The sequence below is a fragment of the Neovison vison genome, chromosome 7 (genome assembly GCF_020171115.1).
Source record: "Neovison vison isolate M4711 chromosome 7, ASM_NN_V1, whole genome shotgun sequence".
Taxonomy (NCBI): Eukaryota; Metazoa; Chordata; class Mammalia; order Carnivora; family Mustelidae; genus Neogale; species Neogale vison.
The window spans coordinates 34,174,231-34,197,636 of record NC_058097.1 but is presented as its reverse complement, the minus strand read 5'-3'; the positions used below and the strand labels follow the sequence as shown (position 1 = coordinate 34,197,636).

The following is a 23,406-nucleotide window of genomic DNA, read 5'->3' as shown; positions in this document are numbered from 1 at the left end:
TGAAAGGCCCAGAGAAATTGTCCACATAGTTCCTCTTTTTCTTTTTTTAAATGGGAGAGACCAGAATATAGTGAATACTGACAGAGTCCAGAAAAGAGGGTAGTAATCCCAAGAAATGGAGCAATGTGATAAAATAAAATTCTTGGTGATGGGGGATTCAAAACTCAAGACTCACACTCAGGAGTGACTAGACTTTTTCAGAAGAGGTATTTTCTCCATAGTAAGCACAGAGAAGACAGAAGATGTCTAGCTCAGGAAGTTGGAGATTAAGAAAGTTTCAGTCTGAGAGTTTCCATTTTCTTAGCAAAGTCTCTGCACCATCATCCTCTTTTGGAGGGGGGTGGGGGGGGTGGATAAAGAAGATGGTATCAGCACCAAGCCAAGGCAGAGTGTTCTTTATGAATTGGTTGGGTCTTGTTGGTAGGACATTGAGGATACAAACATGTATAAGTATGTGTTAAGTCATCACCTTAGGTCCCAAGAAATCTCAGCTGCCTTTCTTGAACCAAAGGAGAAATAATTTGCCATTAACATTAATATGTTCTCCAAATTTCTGGATCAGAACTCTAAAACTAGCTAGAATGGCCAAACTTAACAGACAGTACCAAGCACTGATAAGCACAGAGGACTACAACTCTCATACTTTGCTGGTGGGAATACAAAACAGTGTAACAATGTCTTCCTCACTTGGACAGCATGGTTCTATATCCCAAATCTATTTTACTATTACATGGTATTTTTATTTCACATCTAATCTATAATTTGTTGACATCACGAATAAAAGTACTAACATCTCCCAAAACAAGGCAAGCCCAATTTTAACATGCTAATAGTAAAATTTTCCCTTTCTCACCTGCCAAGATAAAGATTATATTAAATGTCAAAACTGTGTCAAAACAATCATTGAAACCTAACTGCAACCATTCTGATTTCATTTCTCACAATTATGTCACAAAAAAATACCCATGCTTGGGGACTAGGAGCACACATGTTATGATGAGCCCCAGGTGATGTATGGAACTGCTGAATCACTATATTGTACACCTGAAACAAAACACTGTATGTTAACTATACTAGAATTACAATAAAAACTTGGAAAAAAAAAAGATGAATACCCTTTTTTCCCCTTGAATCCTTAATTATGGTTCATATTCTTGGCACAACCACCATACCTCAAGAAGTTTTCAGAAAGGACATATAAAAGTCTCAATCTTAGCAGTCCGAAGCTCTTACAGAAACTGCACAAGTTTGCAATTCCAGTCACACCCCTTCCCCCTGAGAACTATATAAATTCTGCCCATGATATTTGTAACAATATAGATGAAAAATCGAATGCTGTTTTTATTCTTATTCCTTTGCAGATAACATTCTCCCCCTGGCTTGTCAGACTCTTTCAAAGAAATTTTCACCAGGGCATCTGGCTGGCAGTTGGTGGAACAGGCAACTCCTGATCTCAGGGTTGTGAATTCAGGCCCTGCCTATTTTATTTAAAAATAAAATTAAAAAAAAAAATTTTTTTTCACCAAAAGATCTAAGTATATGCCATCAGCACTTGCTGAACAAAACACTAGCTGAGTCTTTTCAATCCAAAGATTCAAGTCTTTCACCTTTGTGGACTTCTCTCCTAATTATTCTTTGATCCTTCCCATCTACTCGTTTCTTTTCTGTACATAATTCTGATACTGACCCTGTTGTCACATATAGTTTCCTCACAATTTCAATCTTTGTTTTGCATATGCATTCCAAAAGAAATCAAGTTTTTTTTTTTTTGAAGATTTTATTTATTCGACAGACAAGGATCACAAGTAGGCAGAGAGGCAGGCAGAGACAGAGTGCGGGGAAGCAGGCTCCCCACTGAGCAGAGAGCCCGATGTGGGGCTCGATCCCAGGACCCTGAGATCATGACCTGGGCTAAAGGCAGAGGCTTAACCCACTGAGCCACCCAGGCGCCCCAGAAATCAAGTTCTAACTCATGAATTTGGGTTGATAAAATTACCTCATGACTTGCTTGATATAGTAAGGCATTTTTTAATTGTGTAGATACCTTCAATCTCCTACAAGAGAATCAAGATTTTCGTAGCAGGAATGACTGTTTCCCTGTCCTTTCCCTGAAATTGGAATGGCTACAACCACTCTTGTACTTCCTTAACCCCTCATACGAAAACATGAGTTTTCATATTTTAATTGCCATGCCTCTCACTGGACCTTGCCTGTTTGTCGTTGTTTTTGTTCTTGCTGCTATAGTCTTACCAGGTTGCAGGGGCAGCAAGCTAAATAAAAAGGCAAAATAGAGACCTTCCTCCAATTTCATTAAAACAGCTGCCCCAAATATTTATTAAACACCTAGTATATACCAAGTATTTGTCCTCAGAAGTTTACATATGCTGTGATTTCATTTCATTATTTCAGTGAGCTTCCAGGTCAGGAATCTATACCCTACCACATGGGTGAGAAAATAAATTTATAAAACATATGTTTCAGATAATAAACTAGTAAATAATGGAAGTTGGAGCTTATCTGATGAGAGAAGACTCAGAAGAAATGGGCAGAGGGGGGCAAATGACATCCTAGGCAAAGCAAACAAATATACTTTGAACTTGGAAGAAATCTTAACCAATTCTCATGTTCAGAAAAGAAAAATGATACAAATTACTTAGTAAATGTCATGTAACTTAGGTCAATGTTCTAACCTAGGCTGTATAATTTCTTCTATCTATATATCTATCTATTCATCTATCTAAATCCCCCAACATGGGGCTTGACCTCACAACTCTAAGAACAAGACCTGAGCTGAGATCAAGAGTTGGACACTTAACTGTTGAGCCAGAGCCACTCAGGGGGCCCTTCCTCAATCCTTTTAAGCCAATATGCTTTGGATATTTTTTAATGCAACTTGAAAAATTAATCTTTTCTGAATTTAAGTCTAATAACCTTCAAAGTAAAAAATAAAAATTTAATTAAACTACCTTTTCCCTCCCAATCCAAGAGGGATCTCTAATGTAGCCAGGGAAGATCAAAACAGAAAGATGACACCTAGTTAAATCCTGAACAAGTAACCAGTTAATGGAAGTCAGCTCCTTTAAGGTACCTTTCCTGATCACTTTATCTAAAGGCCAGATGACCCTTCTAATTATCCTTACAATATCTGTCACCACTTACAATTCTGACTATTAATTGTCTATTTTCTCCCCTATTCTCTCCCGACTACAACACCAACTTTTTACTCAGAACTCAAGAGCTCAGGTTTTTTTGGTACCAGCACATTTTACATCAGCAGTTTGTAAACTACATCCACAGCCAGCTGCCAGTTTCTAGAAGTAGTTTTATTGGAACATAGTTATACCCTCTCATTTACAAATTGTCTACTGACTGCCTTCGAGTTGAACAGCTGATCCTTTGACTTCTAAACCCTTTAAACCTATCTGGCCATGAGTGGGGGAAACCAAACTTACTCTTTACTGCTTTGTGCTTTTAAAAAATTACTGAGGAATCCAAAAGAGCTTTCTGTCCATGTGGCTTATATGTACTGATAGTTACTATATTAGAAATTCAATCTAATAAATTTTTAAAGTATTTTCTTTATTTTAAAATTACCATCACAACCTCATTGATATGTGCAATTTGAGAAAGAAGGCAGAGGACCACAGGGGAAGAGAAGAAAAAATGAAACAAGACGAAACCAGAGAGGGAGACAAACCGTAAGAGACTCTTAATCTCAGGAAACAAACTGAGGGTTGCTGGAGGGGAGGTGGGTAGGAGGGATGGGGTGGCTGGGTAATGGACATTGGCAAGGTTATGTTCTACAGTGAGCACTAGGAATTGTGTAAGACTGATGGGATCACAGACCTGTATGCCTGAAACAAATAACACATATGTTAATTTTAAAAATATAAAAAGGATAAAAAATAAATAAAATTACTATTACATTTACATTACATGTAAAAAAAAATCCATGACATTTTAAATGTTTATGAAAAATAACTTTTCCATAATAGGGAGAAAAATCATGCTGCTCAGTAGTTACCCAAAGGAGTTGAAAACATGTCCACACAAAAACCTAGATAGGTGTTTATAAGCAGCTTCATTTCTAATTGCCAAAATTTGGAAGCAACTGAGATGCTGTCCTCTGGTAGGTGAGTGGATAAATAAATTGGTACAACCAGACATTTTTGCACATCTTTTTAATATCTGATGCAATACAATGCAATTGGACATTCATTACCTGCTTTTGCATTTAATCTATTACGATGCCACATGCCATGTAGCCTCTGGGAAACTCCAGTGTACTCTCCAGTCTCATTACTGTGAAAAACAGTTCTGACCTTCAAAGGGTCTTGAGAAGTCCCAGGATCCCTGAACCATTAAACTTTTGGTCCTGAACTTCCGCACTGAGAAACTCTGAGAATAGACCCTGTTTGTTTTGCTCACTCTTGTGTCTCCAGCACCTAGGACAGTACCCAGGTACTCAAGTTATTTCTGGAAGGAATGACTAAATCAAGTAAACAGCATGAAGGACTCCAAGGAGAAGGAACAGCATATGTATTCAAGCAGAACTCACTTATCCCTGATGCCCCTGCAAGTAGAATGAATTTACTGTTGATAAACACCTTAAAGAGAATTCACAACTGAAATTTAGAATTCACTTTAAAATAACTATAATTGGTGCTGATCTTTAACAAAGGAACAAAAGCAAAAGAGAAAAGACAGACTTTTCAATGAATTATGCTGCAACAACTCGATATCCACATACAAAAAAGATTAGAGACAGATCTCACACCCTTCACCAAAAAATTAGCTCAAAAATGAATCACTGACCTCCGTGTAAAATCCCAGAAGATAATGGGAGAAAATCTAGATGACCTTAGGTTTAGCAAGGACTTTTCAAAAACACCACCAAACACATGAACCAGGAAAGAAACAACTGATAAGTTGGACTTGATTAAAATTAAAAATGTCTGCCCTGCAAAAGATACTGTCATGAGAAGGAGAAGGCAAACCGCAGACTGGGAGAAAATATTTGCAAAAGACTTATCTGATAATGAACTGTTATCCAAAATATACAAAGAACTCTTGAAATTCAACAATAACACTAACAACCCAATTTACACCTTAACAGACACCAGCCAAAGATATACAGACAACAAATGAGCATATGAAAAGGTGCTCCACATATCTGTCATCAGGGAAATGCAAATTAAAACAAGATACCACTACGCATCTTTTAGAATGGCCAAAATCCAGAACACTGACACCACCAAATGCTGGTGGGCATGTGGAGCAACAGGAACGCTCACTCATTGCTGGTGGAAATGCAAAACGCTACAGTCACTATAAAAGACAGCCTGGCAGTTTCTTACAAAGCCAAACATATTCTTACCATTAGATCTAGCAATCATGCTGCTCAGTAGTTACCCAAAGGAGTTGAAAACATGTCCACACAAAAACCTAGATAGGTGTTTATAAGCAGCTTCATTTGTAATTGCCAAAATTTGGAAGCAACTGAGATGCTGTCCTCTGGTAGGTGAGTGGATAAATAAATTGGTACAACCAGACAGTGAGTATTATTTAGCACTAAAAAGAATTGAGCTACCAAGCCATGAAAAGACACGGAAGAACCTTCAATGAATATTACTAAGTGAAAGAAGCCAATCTGAAAGGGCTACATGCTATATGATTCCATTCATATGACATTATGGAACAGGCAAAACTATGGAGACAGAAAAAGATCAGAGCTTGCCCCCAGACGTTTGGGGAAGGGAGGAAATGAATAGGTGAAGTACAGAGGACTTCTGGGGCAATGAAGCTGTTCTTCTGTACACTGTAATGGTGGATATATAACCTTCATCTTTCATTTGTCAGAACTCCTAATGCAGAACACCAAGACTGAACCATAATGTAAAGCGTGGACTCTGGGTGATAACAATGTGTCAATGCAGGTACATCAAACTGTAACAAACAATGTGTCAATGCAGGTACAAACTGTAACAAACGTATGACTCTGATGGACAACTACTGACAATGGGGGAGCTATGCATGACCGGGTGGGGGCAGGGTGAAGATGGGAAATCTCTGTACCTTCTGTTCAATTTTGCTACTGAATCTAAAACTGCTCTAAAAAATAAATTCAACTAAGAAAAAAAGAAAACACTACATGGTGAAGTGAATCATTTGATTATCATAAACACAGTCTTGGGGGGGGGGGAACCCAGATGTACTTCCTACCAATTCTCTAAATTTTCAAAATGTTTATGTTTATAACATCAGAGTTCCATAACTCACCAATTCCTAGACAGTAATTTCAATTTTTAGTGATGCACTATTGACAACATACCTGGAGAATGTGGCTATATACAGCGAAAAGGATTTGACTGGAATGAGAAGCTCAAACCTGAATTCCTACTTCAGCTCTTATTAAGTATTTTGATATTGAGCAAAATTACAATATCCTGGGCCTCAAATTTCTCATTTGTATAGGGCCCTAGGTGGCTCATTTGGTTAAGCAGCAATGATCTCAGTCTGCCTGTCCCTCTCCCTCTGCTCCTCTCCCTGCTGGTGCACATAAGCCCTCTCTCTCTCAAATAAGTAAATAAAATCCTTAAAAAAAAATTTCTAAAACTACCACAACACTGGACATCAATTAGCTGAGATCATATACATGGAAACATTTGATATATTAGTAACCACACAATCACCTGGTGATGTTTACAGAGTCATACTAGGAACCCCGCAATTTATCACTAAATAAAAAAGACCTGGACTATACAGGATTTTACTGAAAACTGTTGTTTCAACGTACTGTGTTCGTTTTCATGACCTCAATTTGGGATTCTGTCTGAAGTCTGACAAAGATCAGAGTTTGCTGTGACTGAAGCTCCATAAACTGGGCACCTACTGACCTATAAAGAACTGTGTCAGCAGCTTCATACACACCATTTATGTAAGCCTCAGAAATTAGGCTGTAGCTCCACACTACAGATGAGGAAACTAAAGATCAGAAAAATTAAGAATAAGCACAGAGCCTGATTCCAGATTGTCTGTTTTGTCCCTAAGTCTCATTTCTTTCCAGTAACCCTCACAAACAGTATAACCTCCTATTGGCACTGAATATTTAACTTCTCATCCAGCACATCTTTTCAAATTATATACAAGTTGACCAAAAAGAAAATAAAACAAATAAAAAGAAAGTAAAGAAAAAAGAATTTCCCTAAATTCTTTAAATTAAATCTTTGGCCCTAGCAAGTAGTTGCTTTTTGAATTTTTTTGTTTCAAAGTGGCAGAATCTGATGGTCTGAGTTTGTCATTAAACCATCAGACATTAAATCAAAGTATCAAGCAGTGAAGAGCAGAGAAATATGAGTAAAAGAGGAGGAGGATCAAGCAGGCTTTCTCGATCTTCTTATTTTACACCACACATTACTAAATAATGGAATTACTGGTAACACACTTGAACTTATCAAAACTTTATCACAATCATGATTACAATACAATCACTGCTGCAATATAACCAAATCTCAGAGTGTCCAATATTCACTTATTTGTATCCAAGTCTGAATACAATGGTTTATTACCAGGATTATGTTTTGTATTCTCTCAGGATGTAAAACTGTCACACAGTCCAGAAGATGTTTGTTTCCTCTTCTGCTCTGTCTTGGCATTAAGCTATACTAACCAGTTCTATCGACGCTGTAACATACAACCCATTCAATTCCACATTCCATCTGAAAAATATAGCAGATACACACACACACACACACACACACAGAGGCCATAAATTTTTAATCAGATCAAAACTGACAGCAACCCATTAAGAGTTGGTGACATTGCTTGGGAGACAGAACAAATTAATGAGGTAAAAAGTCATAATACATTATATGGTAGGTAGCTCTTTTACTAGTAAAAGAGTAGAAAAACAATGGAATTTATGAAAAAGAAATGCCACATTAAAAATTCATGGAGCCCTTTCAAATTAAGTATTTCATTGAAAATTATAATTTATGTCTTCATAAGCATTATATTTGAAACTCCAGCCAAATCATTTCCGATATTTCAAATAAGGATGTAACACATGAACTAACTTAATACTCAAATTTTCCTCAAACTTAAAACAAAAAATATAAGATTTTTCTCAAACTAAGATTCTATTCTCCGGTTGGGGGGGGGATGTCCACATTTTTCTACAAAAATTGAATGTTTTATTTTCCTATGTTTAATAATCTAAAAACCAGTACTGGCACTTTCTGAGTCATGTGACTCCATCTGGTAGCCAAATAATTGAATGCTCCCATTCACATTTATGGTCACACTGGCTCCTCCCAAGTCAGTACTATAGTACTCTAATCATGAAGGACTAAAGACAAAAGCAGAAGGCCACCTCAAATGCAAATGATGCACTGGTATAAAGCAAAGCCCTAATGGCATCATGGTTTTCACTGAAGCATTTATACACTGGTAAGAAAATACAACATGTATGGTGACCATACCATACCGGCCAATTCTGGTATGTTTGACTCAAAAAGAAGAGCATAACAACAGTCCACTGCATAACTCCATGTTGTTTCTCAAGACTTCAATTTAGCAGACAATATCCAGTGCTTTAGTAAATCAGTATAATTCGAATTTCACCCTGATTTTGCAGTTTTGTTTGTATTTAATGTGCAAGTTATGAACTGTCACCAACATCTAACAGAACTGACTCCTGTCTAATAAACTCCGTTCGCTGTCCCCACACAGTTTTCCTAGCTCACCAGCTACTCCTCAGTTTCCTTTATGGATAGCTGCTCTTCTCCCCAACCTCTTGACACTGGGAGTTGTCCATGGTCCTCACTCCGTTGATCTCATTCAGTCTTAGTTTTTAAATTCCACCAACATCTCCAGCCCAAATTAAAAAAACAAACCAAAAAAAAACCCCTCCAGATTTCTCTTAAACCCAAGATTTGTACATCCAAATTCCTAGGTATCCCGGAGGTGCAGGGATGGGGTTGGGGGTAGAGGAGAGCTGCTGAACAAAGCTGAACTCCTTGTCTTCTCCCAGACTACTCAACCCCACCACCTTCCCCTCTCTTGATGGCCACTCCATCCCTCCAGCTACTCAGTTCAAAAGCCTTAGAAGTCATCCTTCTTTTTTTCATCCTTCTTTTTTCATAACTAAAACCACCAGGAAATCTTACTCTATCACCTTTAAACATATATCTAGAATCCAGCCGCCGCTCACACCACCTCTCTGAATACAATTAACATAGTTCAAGCCACCATTATCTCTCAACAACATTATTACAACAGCTTCTAAACAGCACCCCCTCCACTCCACTTCCATCCTTGTCTCCCAACCCCTACTCCAGAATGTTCTGAGCACAGCAGTCAAAAAATCCAGTTAAAATTTATATCAGGTCATGTCACTCCTCTGCTCAATACCCTTCCTAGGCAACCCATATCCAAGTAACAGATACAATCTTGAACAACCTATATGGCCCTACACAAAATAATTACTCTCTGACTTCAGCTCCCACTTCTTTCCCTCTCACTCACTGCACTAGCCTCCTGGTTCCCTAAGACTAAGATGTTCCTTTGGACCTCTGCTTTAACATACTTTCCTCCTGAATGTCCTGATAACTAATTCTCTCACCTTTTTCTAATCTTTGCATGTATGCTACCTTTTCCATGATGACCACCCTGCTCCCTCTATTTAAAACAGTGACCAGCACTTTGCCCACTGATGCCACCATCATGCACTGCTAATCCTTATTCATTCCACTACCCACTCTGTCTTCCCTTCTCCTCCCCCATTTCTGCTCTATTTTTTTCCCACAGAATGTATTACCTTCTATCAGGCTACACAATTTAATTATTATGCTTGCTGTTGTAGCAGCACTCCTCCTCCTCAACCTGGAAGGCAGGAATTTTTGTCAGGTTCAATGATGTATCCCAAATACTTAAAAATGCCTAGCACACACACAGGCTCAATAAATTATTTGTTGGGTGAACAAATAAATCAGAAAGCAAAAGAACTTTAGAGCAATAACATCCAAAGCTAGGTAAAACAGAGTGATGCTTTTTAAAATCCTCAAAGAGAAAGATTACTATTCTAGAATTCTAAGTACAATCGAAATTACCTAAAAATATTGAGGGCAGAATAATGATGCAAAGTCTCAAAACACTACTTCCCCTGGATATGTTTCAGGAAGCTCCTGGAAGGCAAACCCTTCAAACATAAAGGAACAAACCAAGAAAAAGGGCAACATGGGCTACAATTAAGTAAGAGTTAACCCACAAGAAAGGTAAAAGGAACACTGACAATGACAATTTTACACTAGTGGCAGAAGGCGACATGAAGGATCAAAGCACAGTGAACACGCAGAGAAGTGTTAAGGAATGTGGGGTGGAGTTAGCGGTAAGCACAGGGAATACAAAGTAAGACAAGCATTAATGTCAAGGAAAATTATACAAATTCCAATTAAACAGTACAAGGAAAAAAGTAACAACAGCTTACTATATGGCTCAAATTGTGAATAACTTTTACAATTATAATAATGCAAATACAAAATCATGATGTTACGAAATTAAGAAAGTATATAAATGGGAAAGTTAGTATATGTGATGAAGACAGAAAGACAAGTTAAATCCACAAAAGGAATTCAACAGATAAGGCCTAAAATTGAAATCTGTATTTAATAATAAAAGCATGTTAGAGACAAAGACGGTAAATACAAAAATAATCAACTCAGTAAAAACAGTTGCTGCTGGCAAAGGACACCTGGAGAGGACTAGAGGCTGGAGTTTTTCTTCAAAAACACCAACGTAATAGAGTATTTTATTTTGAATTAAATGTGCATGTAAAACTCTAGAGAAAAAGGAAAAGGCAGTTTAAACACTTGGTATAAGAAATCACAAACTGCATGTATTGCTTAAGAAAGGACAGAAAATGGGATGCCTGGGTGGCTCAGTGGGTTAAGCCGCTGCCTTTGGCTCAGGTCATGATCTCAGAGTCCTGGGATCGAGTCCCGCTTCGGGCTCTCTGCTCAGCAGGGAGCCTGCTTCCTCCTCTCTGCCTGCCTCTCTGCCTGCTTGTGATCTCTCTCTGTTAAATAAATAAATAAGCTCCTTAAAAAAAGAAAGAAAGAAAGGACAGAATTTTGTTTTCAAAGATTGGATTCGAAGTACTGGCAAAGATGTGGGGAAAGAGACTTTCCTACACTGCTGGAAATGTCCACTATAGAAGCTTCTAAGATTTGGCAGTTTGTTTCAAATTTTAAAGTGTGTACACTCTATGACCCAGCAATTTCTTCCAAGTCCCGCTTCTAACTTACAGTTGGCAAAGGTTTATGTATCCGGATGCATACAGCAATCCTGTTTATCACAGCAAATAAACTGAAAATTCAAGTCCTATCTTAAGAGAGTGACTAAAATATATGGTCCATACAACAGAACACTATTCTGTCTTTATTTAAAAATAAGATGGGCTCATATATACTAATATAAGAATCGACCTTTTTAAATGAGTGGGTTAAAAAATAAAACCACATGATATCATAACCCTACTTACGTTAAAAGAAAAAAACTGTTAAGTAAATACACACGATGATATGGCTGTTGTATGTTTGTATGTACTGTATAATGACAGAAAAGAAACTGTAAAGGCATACAAACTGCTGAATACAGTTTTTAAAGACTTAAAGCAAGGGATCAGAGAAGGAGAGAGGCAACTCAAATTTGGAACCAAAAACCACAGAGATCAGAGATGGGACCACTGAACTATAGGCACACAACGTATCAAAACTGCAGGATACAGACTATAAGCACAAACGTCATCATTTAGAATTACACAGTTCAGGGGCTCCTGGGTAGCTCAGTCAGTTAAGCATCTGCCTTCACCTCCTGTCATGATCCCAAGATCCTGGGATTGAGCTCCACATCAGGTTCCCTGCCTAGCAAGGAGCCTGCTTCTCTCCCTCTCTCCCACTACTTGTGTTTTTCTTGCTCGCACTCTCAAAAAACAGAATCTTTAAAAAAAAAAAGGAATTACACAGTTCAAATACGTAGTTAGTGGCAAGTGGTAATCATTTAACAGGCAAATACTTACAAGGATTTATATCAGATCAAAGAAATTAAAATATCTATGGCTGACTTTAAAAAAAAGTAACACACATACACACAGACTAGAAACTATGCCAAAATGTCTACAATGGTTACTCTCCAATCATCAGATTATGAACAATCATGGGGAAAATAAGGTTGCATTTCTGTATGCATTCCTCAAATGTTCCATAAAACATACATATTATTTTGGTAATAAGAAAGGATTAGATTTCAGTACGTATTTTTGTCACCATACTCTCCTGCTAATGAGCTGCTGGAGACTTCATACAAAAATTGAAACACTGAGAAATCAAGAGCTGATTTTCTCTACCTGCCTTGATGCTTTTTCTCTCAGATTTTTTTTTCCTTAAAATGCCTCAAATATATGGGTACTAATAGGGGAAAAAATTTGAACCCACCCATTTATGTAAAAATATCCATATATCTCATATACATATTTTAGTTTGTACTTTAAAAAATCATAAATTTAGCATTTTCAAAGTTAACTGTAAGACAAAATAAAACTTTTCAGATCACCTTGCCAAACAAAATCAAAAGAATACAGTCTACCAAGATCAATTCACAACTATCTGTTTTAAGACAACTGAAGATGTCCCTAACAAAGCTAAATCAGGGTTTTTCACATACACATTCACATACACACATACACACACACACACACACACACACGCCTGAATTTTAACCAAACTCAAAGGGGCAGAAAGTAAAACACAAAGGAGAAAATAAAATAGCAAGTTTTGAGAAGTTAGATTATTCCATTTACTTAAATCAACTATTGAAGTAATCTTTCCAAGGTAGAGTCTTTGAAAGAAGCTAGTATACACTAAATTTATTTTATTTTTTTTAAGATTTTATTTATTTATTGAGAAAGTACAAGCAGGAGTGGCAGAGAGAGGGAGAAGCAGGCTCCCACTGAGCAGAGACCCTGGCATGGGACTCAAACCCAGGATCCTGGGATCATGACCTGAGCAGAAGGCAGATGCTTAACCTCTGCTTTACAGACTGAGCCACCCAGGCACCCCTACACTAAATTTTACTGCAGCCAAGTCTGTCAGAATGACAATAATAAATATCAGGACAGTGTAACACTTCCTATAAAATTCATGACTGCCATTAAAATTCTTCTAACTTTTAAGAAAATACTTCTCTCTGGCAATATCTACTTTTTTAAAAATAAAGATTATATGTCCAAAGCTTTTCCCTCAAACTTTCTCGTTCTCCTCCCATGTGCTCCCCACACCCTCTGCTATTAAAAACAATCAGGGGGTGCCTAGGTGGCTCAGTCAGTTAAGAGTCTGAGTCCGACCTCGGCTCAGGTCTTGACCTCAGGGTCCTGGGTTGGAGCTCTCCCTTGGTCCAGCTAGGTGCTCAATGGGGAGTCTACCTATCTCCCTCTCCCTCCGCCCCTCCCCCTGCTTGTGATCTTTCTCCCTGGTCTCTCAAATAAATAAATAAAATCTTAAAAACAAACAAAAACCCCAAGTAAGTTCAACACGACTGGGCAATCTCATACCTAATGAGAGGTCTTTGTCAGTTACCATCCTGGTCGCTTTGGCTCAAGCTTAGGAGAATAAACTGAACCAAAACAGACAATTTTATCTAATAATAATTCAGCTTAGAGTGCCTGAAGATTTACTAAAACAAAGCAAAAAACTAAAAGTAATTGGGACACATAGAAACTGGTCACAATGGTGTGTTCTCTTGAAAATTTATCAGGCTGTATGTTTACCTTTGAGCATTTTTTTCTATTTATGCTATACTTCAACAAAAAAATTTACATTTAGAAACAAAAATACTATTGCTCTAGATAGTCTCCAAAATCTCCTGGAACGGTATCAGGCTTCCTCATTGGCTAATACATCACAACACCTCTCCCCCTCCTCTGCTCAGTTTCTTAATGTGTCTATTACATCTTTAACCAACCACAGTCTAGTATTCACTAACTATAAATACTTTCAACTGGTGGCTTCACCCATACTTCCTTTAGAAAATACCACGGAAGCCATCAAATGCAGATTTACCACCTCCTTCCCTCCCTTCAGAGTGAAGAAGGCACCCGCACTCACGGCTCTCCTCTCACCTACTCACACTTCACAACCCTTCTATTATATTATCCCTCTTTCTTACATAAATCCCTCCCTTTTTCTACCAGACCATCCCTCTAATAACCAAACATGCTCTAGTATTGTCCATCTGGCTTCTGGGAGACCACATCCCCCGTCTGGGAGACCACATCCTACCTCACTATCTCATTCTGGATGTCCCACAGATATCTCAAATCCAACATACCAGAACTTTCCATTTTACTGCTATCCTTCTGTCCCTATTCCCTCCTTCAGTCTTTCCCACCTTGGTAAACAGCACTATACTCCACACAGCTGCTCAAGCCAAAAACCACCTAATTCCTTCCTTCCCTCACCTCTCACATCTAATCTACCAACAAGTCCTGTTAATTCTATCTCCAAAATATATCTTAAACCCATCCACTTTTCTTCATCTTCACTGCCACCCCCTTAATCCAGGTCATAATCCACTACTGCCTAATCAAAGAAATGGTCTTCTGACCAATCAATTCTCCAAACAAAAGCTAAAGCTATCTTAAAAGTTAAAAGTGAATTATACTACTCCTTTAATTAATACCTTCTGATGGCTTCTCAGTACCCTTAAAATAAAATTTACATTTCTTACATTGACTTCAGGATCTGATCCCTGGCTATCTCTCCCCATCACCCATTTATTCCAAACAACACACTCTTCCCTCAACTTTTAGAACAGTAAGTAAATGCTCATTCAAGCCTCAGGGCCTTCACCTCTGCTTCTCATTCACTCTGAAAGGTTCTCCCTTCACTCCTTCAAAGGGCTAGCTCTTTATCCTTTTATCATAGCTTAAAAGACAGCCCTTCTGACAGGTCTCCACCCCACCTCCATTATTCCTTACTTCAGCACTTTTAACTCCTTTATAGCACAGATGGTTCCCAACTTACAATGGCTTCACTTGTGATTTTTCCCTTTATGACGGTGCAAAAGCGATATGCTTTACTTTGAATTCTGAATTGTGAATTCGGCATTCTCAATCTTTTCCCAGGCCATCAATGTATGATACTCTCTCCCGATGCTGAGCAGCGGCAGCAAGCCACAACTCCCAGTCAGCCAGGCAATTCAGAGAGAAAACAACCAATACACTAATAATCACTGTTTTTCACTTTCAGTACAGTATTCAAGAAACTGTGTGAAATAGTCAACAATTATTATAAAATTGGCTTTGTGTTAGATGATTTTGCCCAACTGTAGGCTGGCTAATGTGTTTCTAGCATGTTTAAGGTAGGCTAGGTTAAGCTATGATGTTGAGTAGATTAGCTGTACTAATGCATTTTCAAACTACGATATTTTCAATTTACAAGGATTTACAAAGAAACACAACCCCACAGTAAGTGGAGGAAGATCTGTATATATCACAATTGCTAACTGTTTATTTCCCTCACTAGAATGCAAATGGTAATATTTACAGAAATTAAGAAACTTAACTTTTTTTTAATTATTTAAGCACTTTCTATGGATAGGAAAATGTGCTTTTAAAATACAAACAGTGTTCCACAAACATAATAAATAGTAAGTGACAAAGCAAAGAGACACCTTCAGGTCTAATTCTTCAGAGTTCTGTCCCCTTCACCCCTGAACAATACTGCTACTCTAGCATTAGAATATGGGGAATGGGGGGGGGGGGGGGCGCCTGGGTGGCTCAGTGGGTTAAGCCGCTGCCTTCAGCTCAGATCATGATCTCAGAGTCCTGGGACTGAGTCCTTCATCGGGCTCTCCGCTCAGCAGGGAGCCTGCTTCCCCTCTCTCTCTCTGCCTGCCTCTCCAACTACTTGTGATTTCTCTCTGTCAAATAAATACATAAAATCTTAAAAAAAAAAAAAAAAAAAAGAATATGGGGAGTGGGGCCAGCTGCAGCCTCACGAACTAATGAAAACTAAGGCTTGGAGAGTTTAAATAATCTGCCCAAAGTAGCACAATAGATATTTGAGAGACTGAAGTACAATCATGAGCAAAGGCAGATTAGATACAGAGACTATTCAAGAAACAAAAAAGCCAGCTTGACTAGGCAGGACAAGAAAAAACGTTGGAGGATAAGGCTGGAGAACCACATTTTAAGGATAGTGTGAGGGTTATTAGTTTGTCAGTCATTCAATAAACACTTACTGAGCACCAAGTACATACCAGAAAAAATGCTAAACTCTAGACCAACAAGGGTGATTAAGACAAAGTCCTCATAAAGACCGCAGTCACAGAGATTGCCTCCCTAGTAAGGGGGGGCAAAGCAGTACAGAAAAAATACAGTTCAGAGGGATACCTGTTAAGAGTGGGGTCCAGTGTGCTATAGGAATACAGAGATGACACCCAATTCAAGATGGGAAGTCCAGGGACAGTGTCTCAGCTAAATGATGTCTAGGCTGAGATTATAGAGCTAAACTGAAAAAAAGAAAATGGTGCACAGAGGCACTTGCAAGTACATAACTGAAAATGCCTGTGTACTTACTCTCCACATCAAGGAACTCTGTACTTCATACTGAAGTTCTTGTAAATTGCCTACATTAGGAAGCTCCCTTCAACTACACTCAACAGTAAGTAAATAAAACAGTAAGTAAATTCAACTACAATAGGAAGAACTGAAGGGAGGAGGCAGAGACCAAAATAGACAGACCACTTAGAAGGCAGAAGACTTGAATGTAAATATGAAAATGACTGAGAGAGAAGCAATACAAGATTTGAGACAACCAGATGGCAACAATATCAGGACCCGATGACCAACTGAAAATAGGGTCTAAGAGCCTTGGACATTTGGAAATAATAAAGGTTTTAGTTTTTCACATGTGACTCTTTAATACCTTGGTATATAAAAGTGGGAAATACCTGAAGGAAAAGACACTGTCAAGAGAATGAGAAGACAAACCACAGACTTATCTGATAAAGGACTCTTATCCAAAATATACAAAGAACTCTTGAAACTCAGCAATAAAACTAACAAACCCCAACTTAAACCTTAACAGACACCTAGTAGGTCAGGAAACAAGTATGTACTGAGTGTTAGGCACTGAGGATATAGGAATACAAAACACAATTCTTGCCCTTATGCATTAGATACTCTAATAATTATAGCCATGGAAAAAAAACCAAGTAATTTTGAGTGCTTTAGAAAAAAACACTATTTAAAAGAAATGATTAAGGATCTTACTATTATAAAAGTGGAAAGTTATCCCCAGTTGCTTCTTGGAGGAAGGGAGTCAGGGAGAGTTGGGAAGTCTGAGGTTTTCATGTATTGGTTTTGTTTGTAGGGAGGGTGTATACCAAAAGTATTCAGAATTTAAACATTTACACAGTGTGTATGGAAATTCCACAATTACAGCCAAAAGGCTGTAACATCTCTTTAAGCAAATAAAGAAAAACCTACAATCTTTGGAGACTGAATAAATCAACAGCTTTGAAACACAATTTAAGGGGTCACTTGGCAGTGTTACTAAACTTACTATTGCTCTCATTATGTAAGACTTGTTTTCAAAACACTGTATATACAGAAAATGAAGTCCTAGTCTTCACATTATGTCATTGCTGTCATAGCTAGATATCTTCTTTATGACTCCAATTAGTTTAAGCCTAATTATAATAGTCTTTAAATTACAGATATTAAAGAATACTGCTCTACATCAATTTTATAAGAACTTTGCAAAGCTCAGAAAGAACAGATATTAGGCTAAAGTGAATTAAATTTCTGAATTTGTAGTCTGTGGAATACTTACCATGAAAAGCTCCGTATCTATTAATTATACCATAATTCAGTTTAAAATATTAATAAGTGTTACTAAATTATGCTGGAAAGATGCCAACAGGGGGCATCTGAACCAATTCTATACCTAAGGAAAGATTTTGGCAAAGCAAACTTTAAGGCTGCAACTAACCATTTCAGATCACAAGTTTCTGTAATTTCCAGAATGAAAAATTACACAATTTGTATAATCCACTTTAAGTCTTAAAGTCTACTTGTCATCAACTTCTCCTCAAATCAATACCCTCTCCTCCACAATTTGAGCCAGTATCTCCCTGATAAAATTACCAGACCATTACATTTATCACACTACACTTTGCTCTATCCTTATGTCCAAAAGAGGTGGTAACACCACAGACCCCTAACACTCAAAGGGATTCATGGTTCAACTTTTCCAGGTTAGTTAACGCCAAGTGCTTGGAAGCTAACTGATCCATAAACGTAAAAGTGCTAAAAGGAAACTTCATTTAGTCACTTTGGTTTTTAAATTCCAGACCAAACAAAACCTCTTCAAATCCTTTACTATATAAATTTCCAAATGCCATGATCTCAAAAGTGCCTGTTCGTTTATCATCTAAACCTCTTATTTTCATTCTGTACAACTAACAAAATGCAGTAAAAGAAAAACCTAAGCACTAACGACGTACCATGTGATTTCACATATTCTGGTCTATGAACTTCCAACGTATCCATCATGCCAAGATAAACTCCTCATGTTTCTAAATAATAACAGCCCTAGCAGCAAACATTTATTAAGCACTTACACGGGCCTGCCACTGCTCCAAGTCCTTCATCTATTATCATCTCATCAGTTCTCCCAACAATCCTAGGAGGTAGGGACTGTGATTACACCCATTTTGCAGATAAGGAAAATGAAGCACTGAGAGTTTAAGCATCTTGCCCAAGGTCACAAACCGGTGTGGCAGGAGGGACTTCAGAGTCCAGGCTCCCAACATTCAACTGCTTAAAAGAGTTAACAATTTACCCTTGACAGCCGCTTATCTGGAAATGGTAAATATTCAACTGCTAGAACTGGCAGTCGAATCGCTGCCCTATATATCCAAGCTCACGGCTTCTGTGACTTTGACAAATCGGCTACACAATGTGATCTTTCCCAACACACAAACTGGGACTTCTTTCGATGTCAGAACAAACAAATTCTGAATCTTTCCAGGAATGGGGAAAGAAAAACCTACGCAGCACTGTGGTCCAGGTTACCCACATTCCTAAGTTATATCTCAGAGACTCGAAAAGGCCCCCAAACTACCTGACAAATGACGCCTAGGAAAACCAAGGTTTACAATAAAAAGCTGGGGCTTCCCTGGCAAGCCGTGCACGCGATCTCCTCGCTAACGACATAAACAAGGGAGGAGGCTGATTCTTCCCACGGCACAATGAAGGTTCAGGCCGGGAGCGGGAGCAGGAACGCAGCGCCACCAGAGACCGCCGCTCCCGGGGTCGCGGGCAGGCAGAGGAGGCCAAGGACGGCCAAGTCGCCCCGGCCCGGGCCCCGGGCCCCGGGCAGCGCGGGGAGGGGCTGGAGCGAAGGGCCGGCCACTGCCCGCACTCAGCTGACCTCCGCCATGTTGGCCGCACACCCCGGGACCCTTCACAACAAAGGCCGGCACCCGGGCTCGGGGAGCGCCCAACGCCTCACTCGGCCGGGCCCGCCTCCCGGGCGCGCGGGGGCCGGGCCGGGCGGCCAGGAGGCCCTTCCCCGCCCTCGCCCGGCAGCGCCGGGCCGACCCCCGCCGCCGGCCTGCCGGGCCCGGGGCGCCGGGGGCGGGGGCGAGCCGGCTCGCTACGGCGGGCAGGGCTGAGCAGGGGAGGGGAGGGGCGGGGGGCGGCGCTCGGCCGGGCGGCCGAGCTCCGGCCGAGACAAAGGCGCCCGGCGCCGGGGGCTGCCCGCGCCCCCACCCGGGCGGCGCGACCCGGCTCCGCCGCCCTTCCCGCCCGCCGCCATTACCGGTCCTGAGCGTCCTCCTCCCGGAGAGCCCCTCGCGGCCGGCTCCTCCCTCCAGGCCGGGCCCCACTTACCTGTAGGCGGAGAGCGCGCCTCGGACCCCGGTCCTGGCTCAAACGCGCTCCGTCGCCGCCGCCAACCCCCGCCACTGCGGGCAGCGCCACCGCCTCCTGCCCGTGCCGGCACCGACGGGACACCCTGGGCCGCCGCCGCCGCCGCCGCCGCTCGAGAGCGCGCCCCGCAACGGCCGCCCCGGCTCCCCCCTGGCCGCCGCCGCCGCCGCCGCCGTCGTTTCGCGCGTCCTCGAGCCCGCCGCGCGCCCCCGCTAAATACCACACACTGCGGCGGCCGCCATGAGGAGGCGCGGCCCCGCGCGCCGGCTGCCAGGAGGGGGCGGGGCTTCCCGCGGGTGCGCAAGCGCAGAGTCGCTCACCCGGTTGGCCGCGACCCGCGCGGGCATCGCGGTGCGGGTGTCCGGGGGTGGCGGTTGGGGCTTCGGCTCCTCGGTTACGGTTGCTGCGACTAACGGCTTGCGCCCAACAAACGCGAGCACGTCACGTTCTTGCCCGCAACCGTCCCCGCCCGGGAGAAACTGCCGCTTCCTGCCGCGTCAGAGAACTGTGGTCGCGCGCCCCCCGCGGGGCATTGTTCCGCCGCCCAAGGGGGTCGTCCTGTGCCCCCGCCTTCTATTTACGGCCGATCAGGTCTGGTTTGCTGGTTTCACGGCGCCTCCACCGGCCCTTCCCAACTACACTCTTTCCCAAAGGGAAAGAAACCGGCTGCGGCGGCCGCCGACCGGGACCCCACCCCTAAATGAGAAGTGCAAGCCCCTCCCTGAGGTTTGAGCCGCTCTTCAGCGAAAGCGGGACGAGTTTCAACGGCTTGTTTTAGCTGACAAGTGGGTAGTAGGAAAAGCACGCCTTTACCCCCTGTGTCCTCACTCGTCTGGAAGTCTCACGCATGGGATTCTGCGTTTCTTTTTTAATAAAAAATAAAAGTATCATTCATAGTTCTTTGATGGGTGAAACGTCTGTATCTGAGCAAACGCCAGTGTCTGAGGCGTTTACAAACTGGATTTCCATGTAAAAGCCTCCGTAAAAATACTATTCTCTGTTAAAACTTGAAAGATATTTTTTACATAAGATATTAGAAATCATCCAGGGAGTAGTCTTTCCATTATCTCAAAACTATTCACCAATAGGAACGTCTTTTGGCTAGTAAGTTTTTATGTAAGCACTCTACTGAGAACACACTCAAAAGTTTGAGCTCCAAAGCCAAAGACCCAAAGTTATTTTAGGCACTGATGCAAGCTGCTAATTTCTGGCTTCTCAACAAATTTGTGCAGTGTTGTATGTTAATACCTCTACTTCTCAGCCTAATATTTTGCTGATTGTGGCTGCTGTCTTTCTCCGCAACCATTAGCACAATTCAGTGTTTCTTGAGGTTGGGAAAGTAAAAGACCACATGTGTTCTTAGCTGCAAGCTATACTACTAAGATACTAATAACAAGGTGGTCCCCAAAGCCCAAGTCAGAGGAACTTGGGTGAGTTATGTACAGTTATAACTTGGTGTTATTCATTCCTTCAACAGTAAATATTTACTTAGAGATTCTAATATGTTCTGTTATACATTGCGCTTGGACATGCACGCAACTTTCCCACTCAGGGAGACATTCACCTACCTGTTTTTCATTCCTTTCTCCAATGCCAGGCATAGGAGACACTAGTCCTGTATTCAGAGTAAAAGAGAAAAAAAAAGTAAAAAGTAAAAAGATAAAGGTGCCCGATGCCAAGAAGGTATATAACTGGCCAGATAAATAATAGAAGGTAGGTGACTGAGAAAGAACCAAAGTTTTAGAAGAAATTAACCAGGTTAAGACTTGAATGAAAGGGAAAACATTTCAGAGGAAAGCCTTGCACGGTAAGAAACTGCCCAGTTCAGTTCCTACAACTGCCCAGTTGTAGGAACTGAAAACCAATCTCTGCTGTAGGTTTTTTCTCTTGGGGGGAACAGGGAAGGGTCTGAGGGAGCACAAGGCATGGGAATGTTGTACTGACGATGATGAAGTCGAAGAGGTGCAGACAGAGGTGGGCTTTGTGGGCCAAGGTATCCAAATTATGTAATGGACAATACTTCTGGGGCTGGTGAGGCCAAGCAAGGATTCACTGGGGATAAAGTTGGAACTGTGCCTTGGCGTAGGGCTAAGAGTTGTCCAGAGGAAAATGGAAAGGCTTTTCAAGCTGTGGTATAACATACATGAAGTCACAATCACAAAAGAGAATGTCCGAGACTGAATGTGATAGGGAGGTAGGCTTGGCTAAGAAGATTGGCCAAAATGAGCAAAGGCTGACCAGAGAGAACAATTCTGATTAAGCAAGAAATGAAGGCCTGAACCAAAAGAGGCAAAGAGCATCCTGAGGAGGGTTTTGGAGAGACAGTTGGATCTGGAGTGAAATCAGTTGGAATTAGGGAGGATAGGATATGAAGACAAGCAAAGAACTGAGGAATCAACATCTTTCCAGGGTTAGGTTCTAAACCCACCCATAAAGAAAAATTTAAGTGAATCAAAATAACCCTTAAAAATCCTTTGAATTGCCCATAATTGACAGTCAACATTATCTGTTTATACAATCCCATACCAGGTATGAACATATAAATACCCAACAGTACTTGCACAAAATATAATTTTGCAATATTCTTAATTACATTATTTAAACTTCAGTTTTCTCTCACATATTTTTGGTGGCTGGGGGTGTTACAAGGTCAACAAAGTTCAGTTTCTCTCCACTTCAGGGGTAACTTTTCCATTTTCATAGGTGATGCATTGGGAATAGTCATGTGGCCTATACTGGGTTGTAAAGTCAACTTTCTCGCTCTAAGGGAGAAGAGCAACACTGGACTATTGCTCCCCAGAACTTCTGGGCCTCTACAAACAGTGCAACAGGCATTAGCAAAGAAAACCTGCCAATATGACAAAGTTCCAAACACCCTGCTTTGCCAGAATCAGACTTTTGGCTCCCTCACATCCCTGTCCCTTCTCTTATCCAGCAGCATTTGTCCATCTGAAAATAACAGAGTCTCACCTGGCCCACTGCTGACAGGAGGGAAGTCACCTTATTAGCTGGTGGATTCTTTTAAGCTGCAGGGCTTCCCAGGACAAAGTGTTCCCTGGAGACACCACATACCAATCTCCAAGTGTCGAAGGTTTTACGTCAGCCACTCAGAAGCAACTTCTGCCCCTGGAATTCTCACACTTGTCTTCCTTGGTGCTGGCTCTCAGCTAGCAGAGTCAAAATTACTTCTTCCTTCTCCTGCTTCCTGCTTATACAAAACTAATCTCATTTGATTAATTTCATCTCCACTAATCTTAACCAGATTTAGGAAGGGTTCAATCTGATTAGTTCATTCCTATTGGAGGTATGAATGGAGGCTAACTGGGGCAGGCACATCACTACTATAAATGTGAAACATTTGAAGGAAAATAGCCTAGTTGTGAAGTAATTAGGCATCCATTTCTGAATAGAAA

At 40.8% G+C, this 23,406-nt stretch overlaps 1 protein-coding gene across 1 annotated transcript in view; it reads right to left on the bottom strand.

Moving 5' to 3' along the window:
* The window catches only part of SIAH1 (siah E3 ubiquitin protein ligase 1), a 29,541-nt gene extending 9,458 nt beyond the window's left edge, over positions 1-20,083 (bottom strand). Inside the window, exon 1 of the mRNA XM_044256206.1 lies at positions 19,955-20,083. The gene's annotated coding sequence lies outside the window, so the exon portion shown is untranslated. The remainder of the gene's footprint in view (positions 1-19,954) is intronic.
* Positions 20,084-23,406: the final 3,323 nt, after the last annotated feature.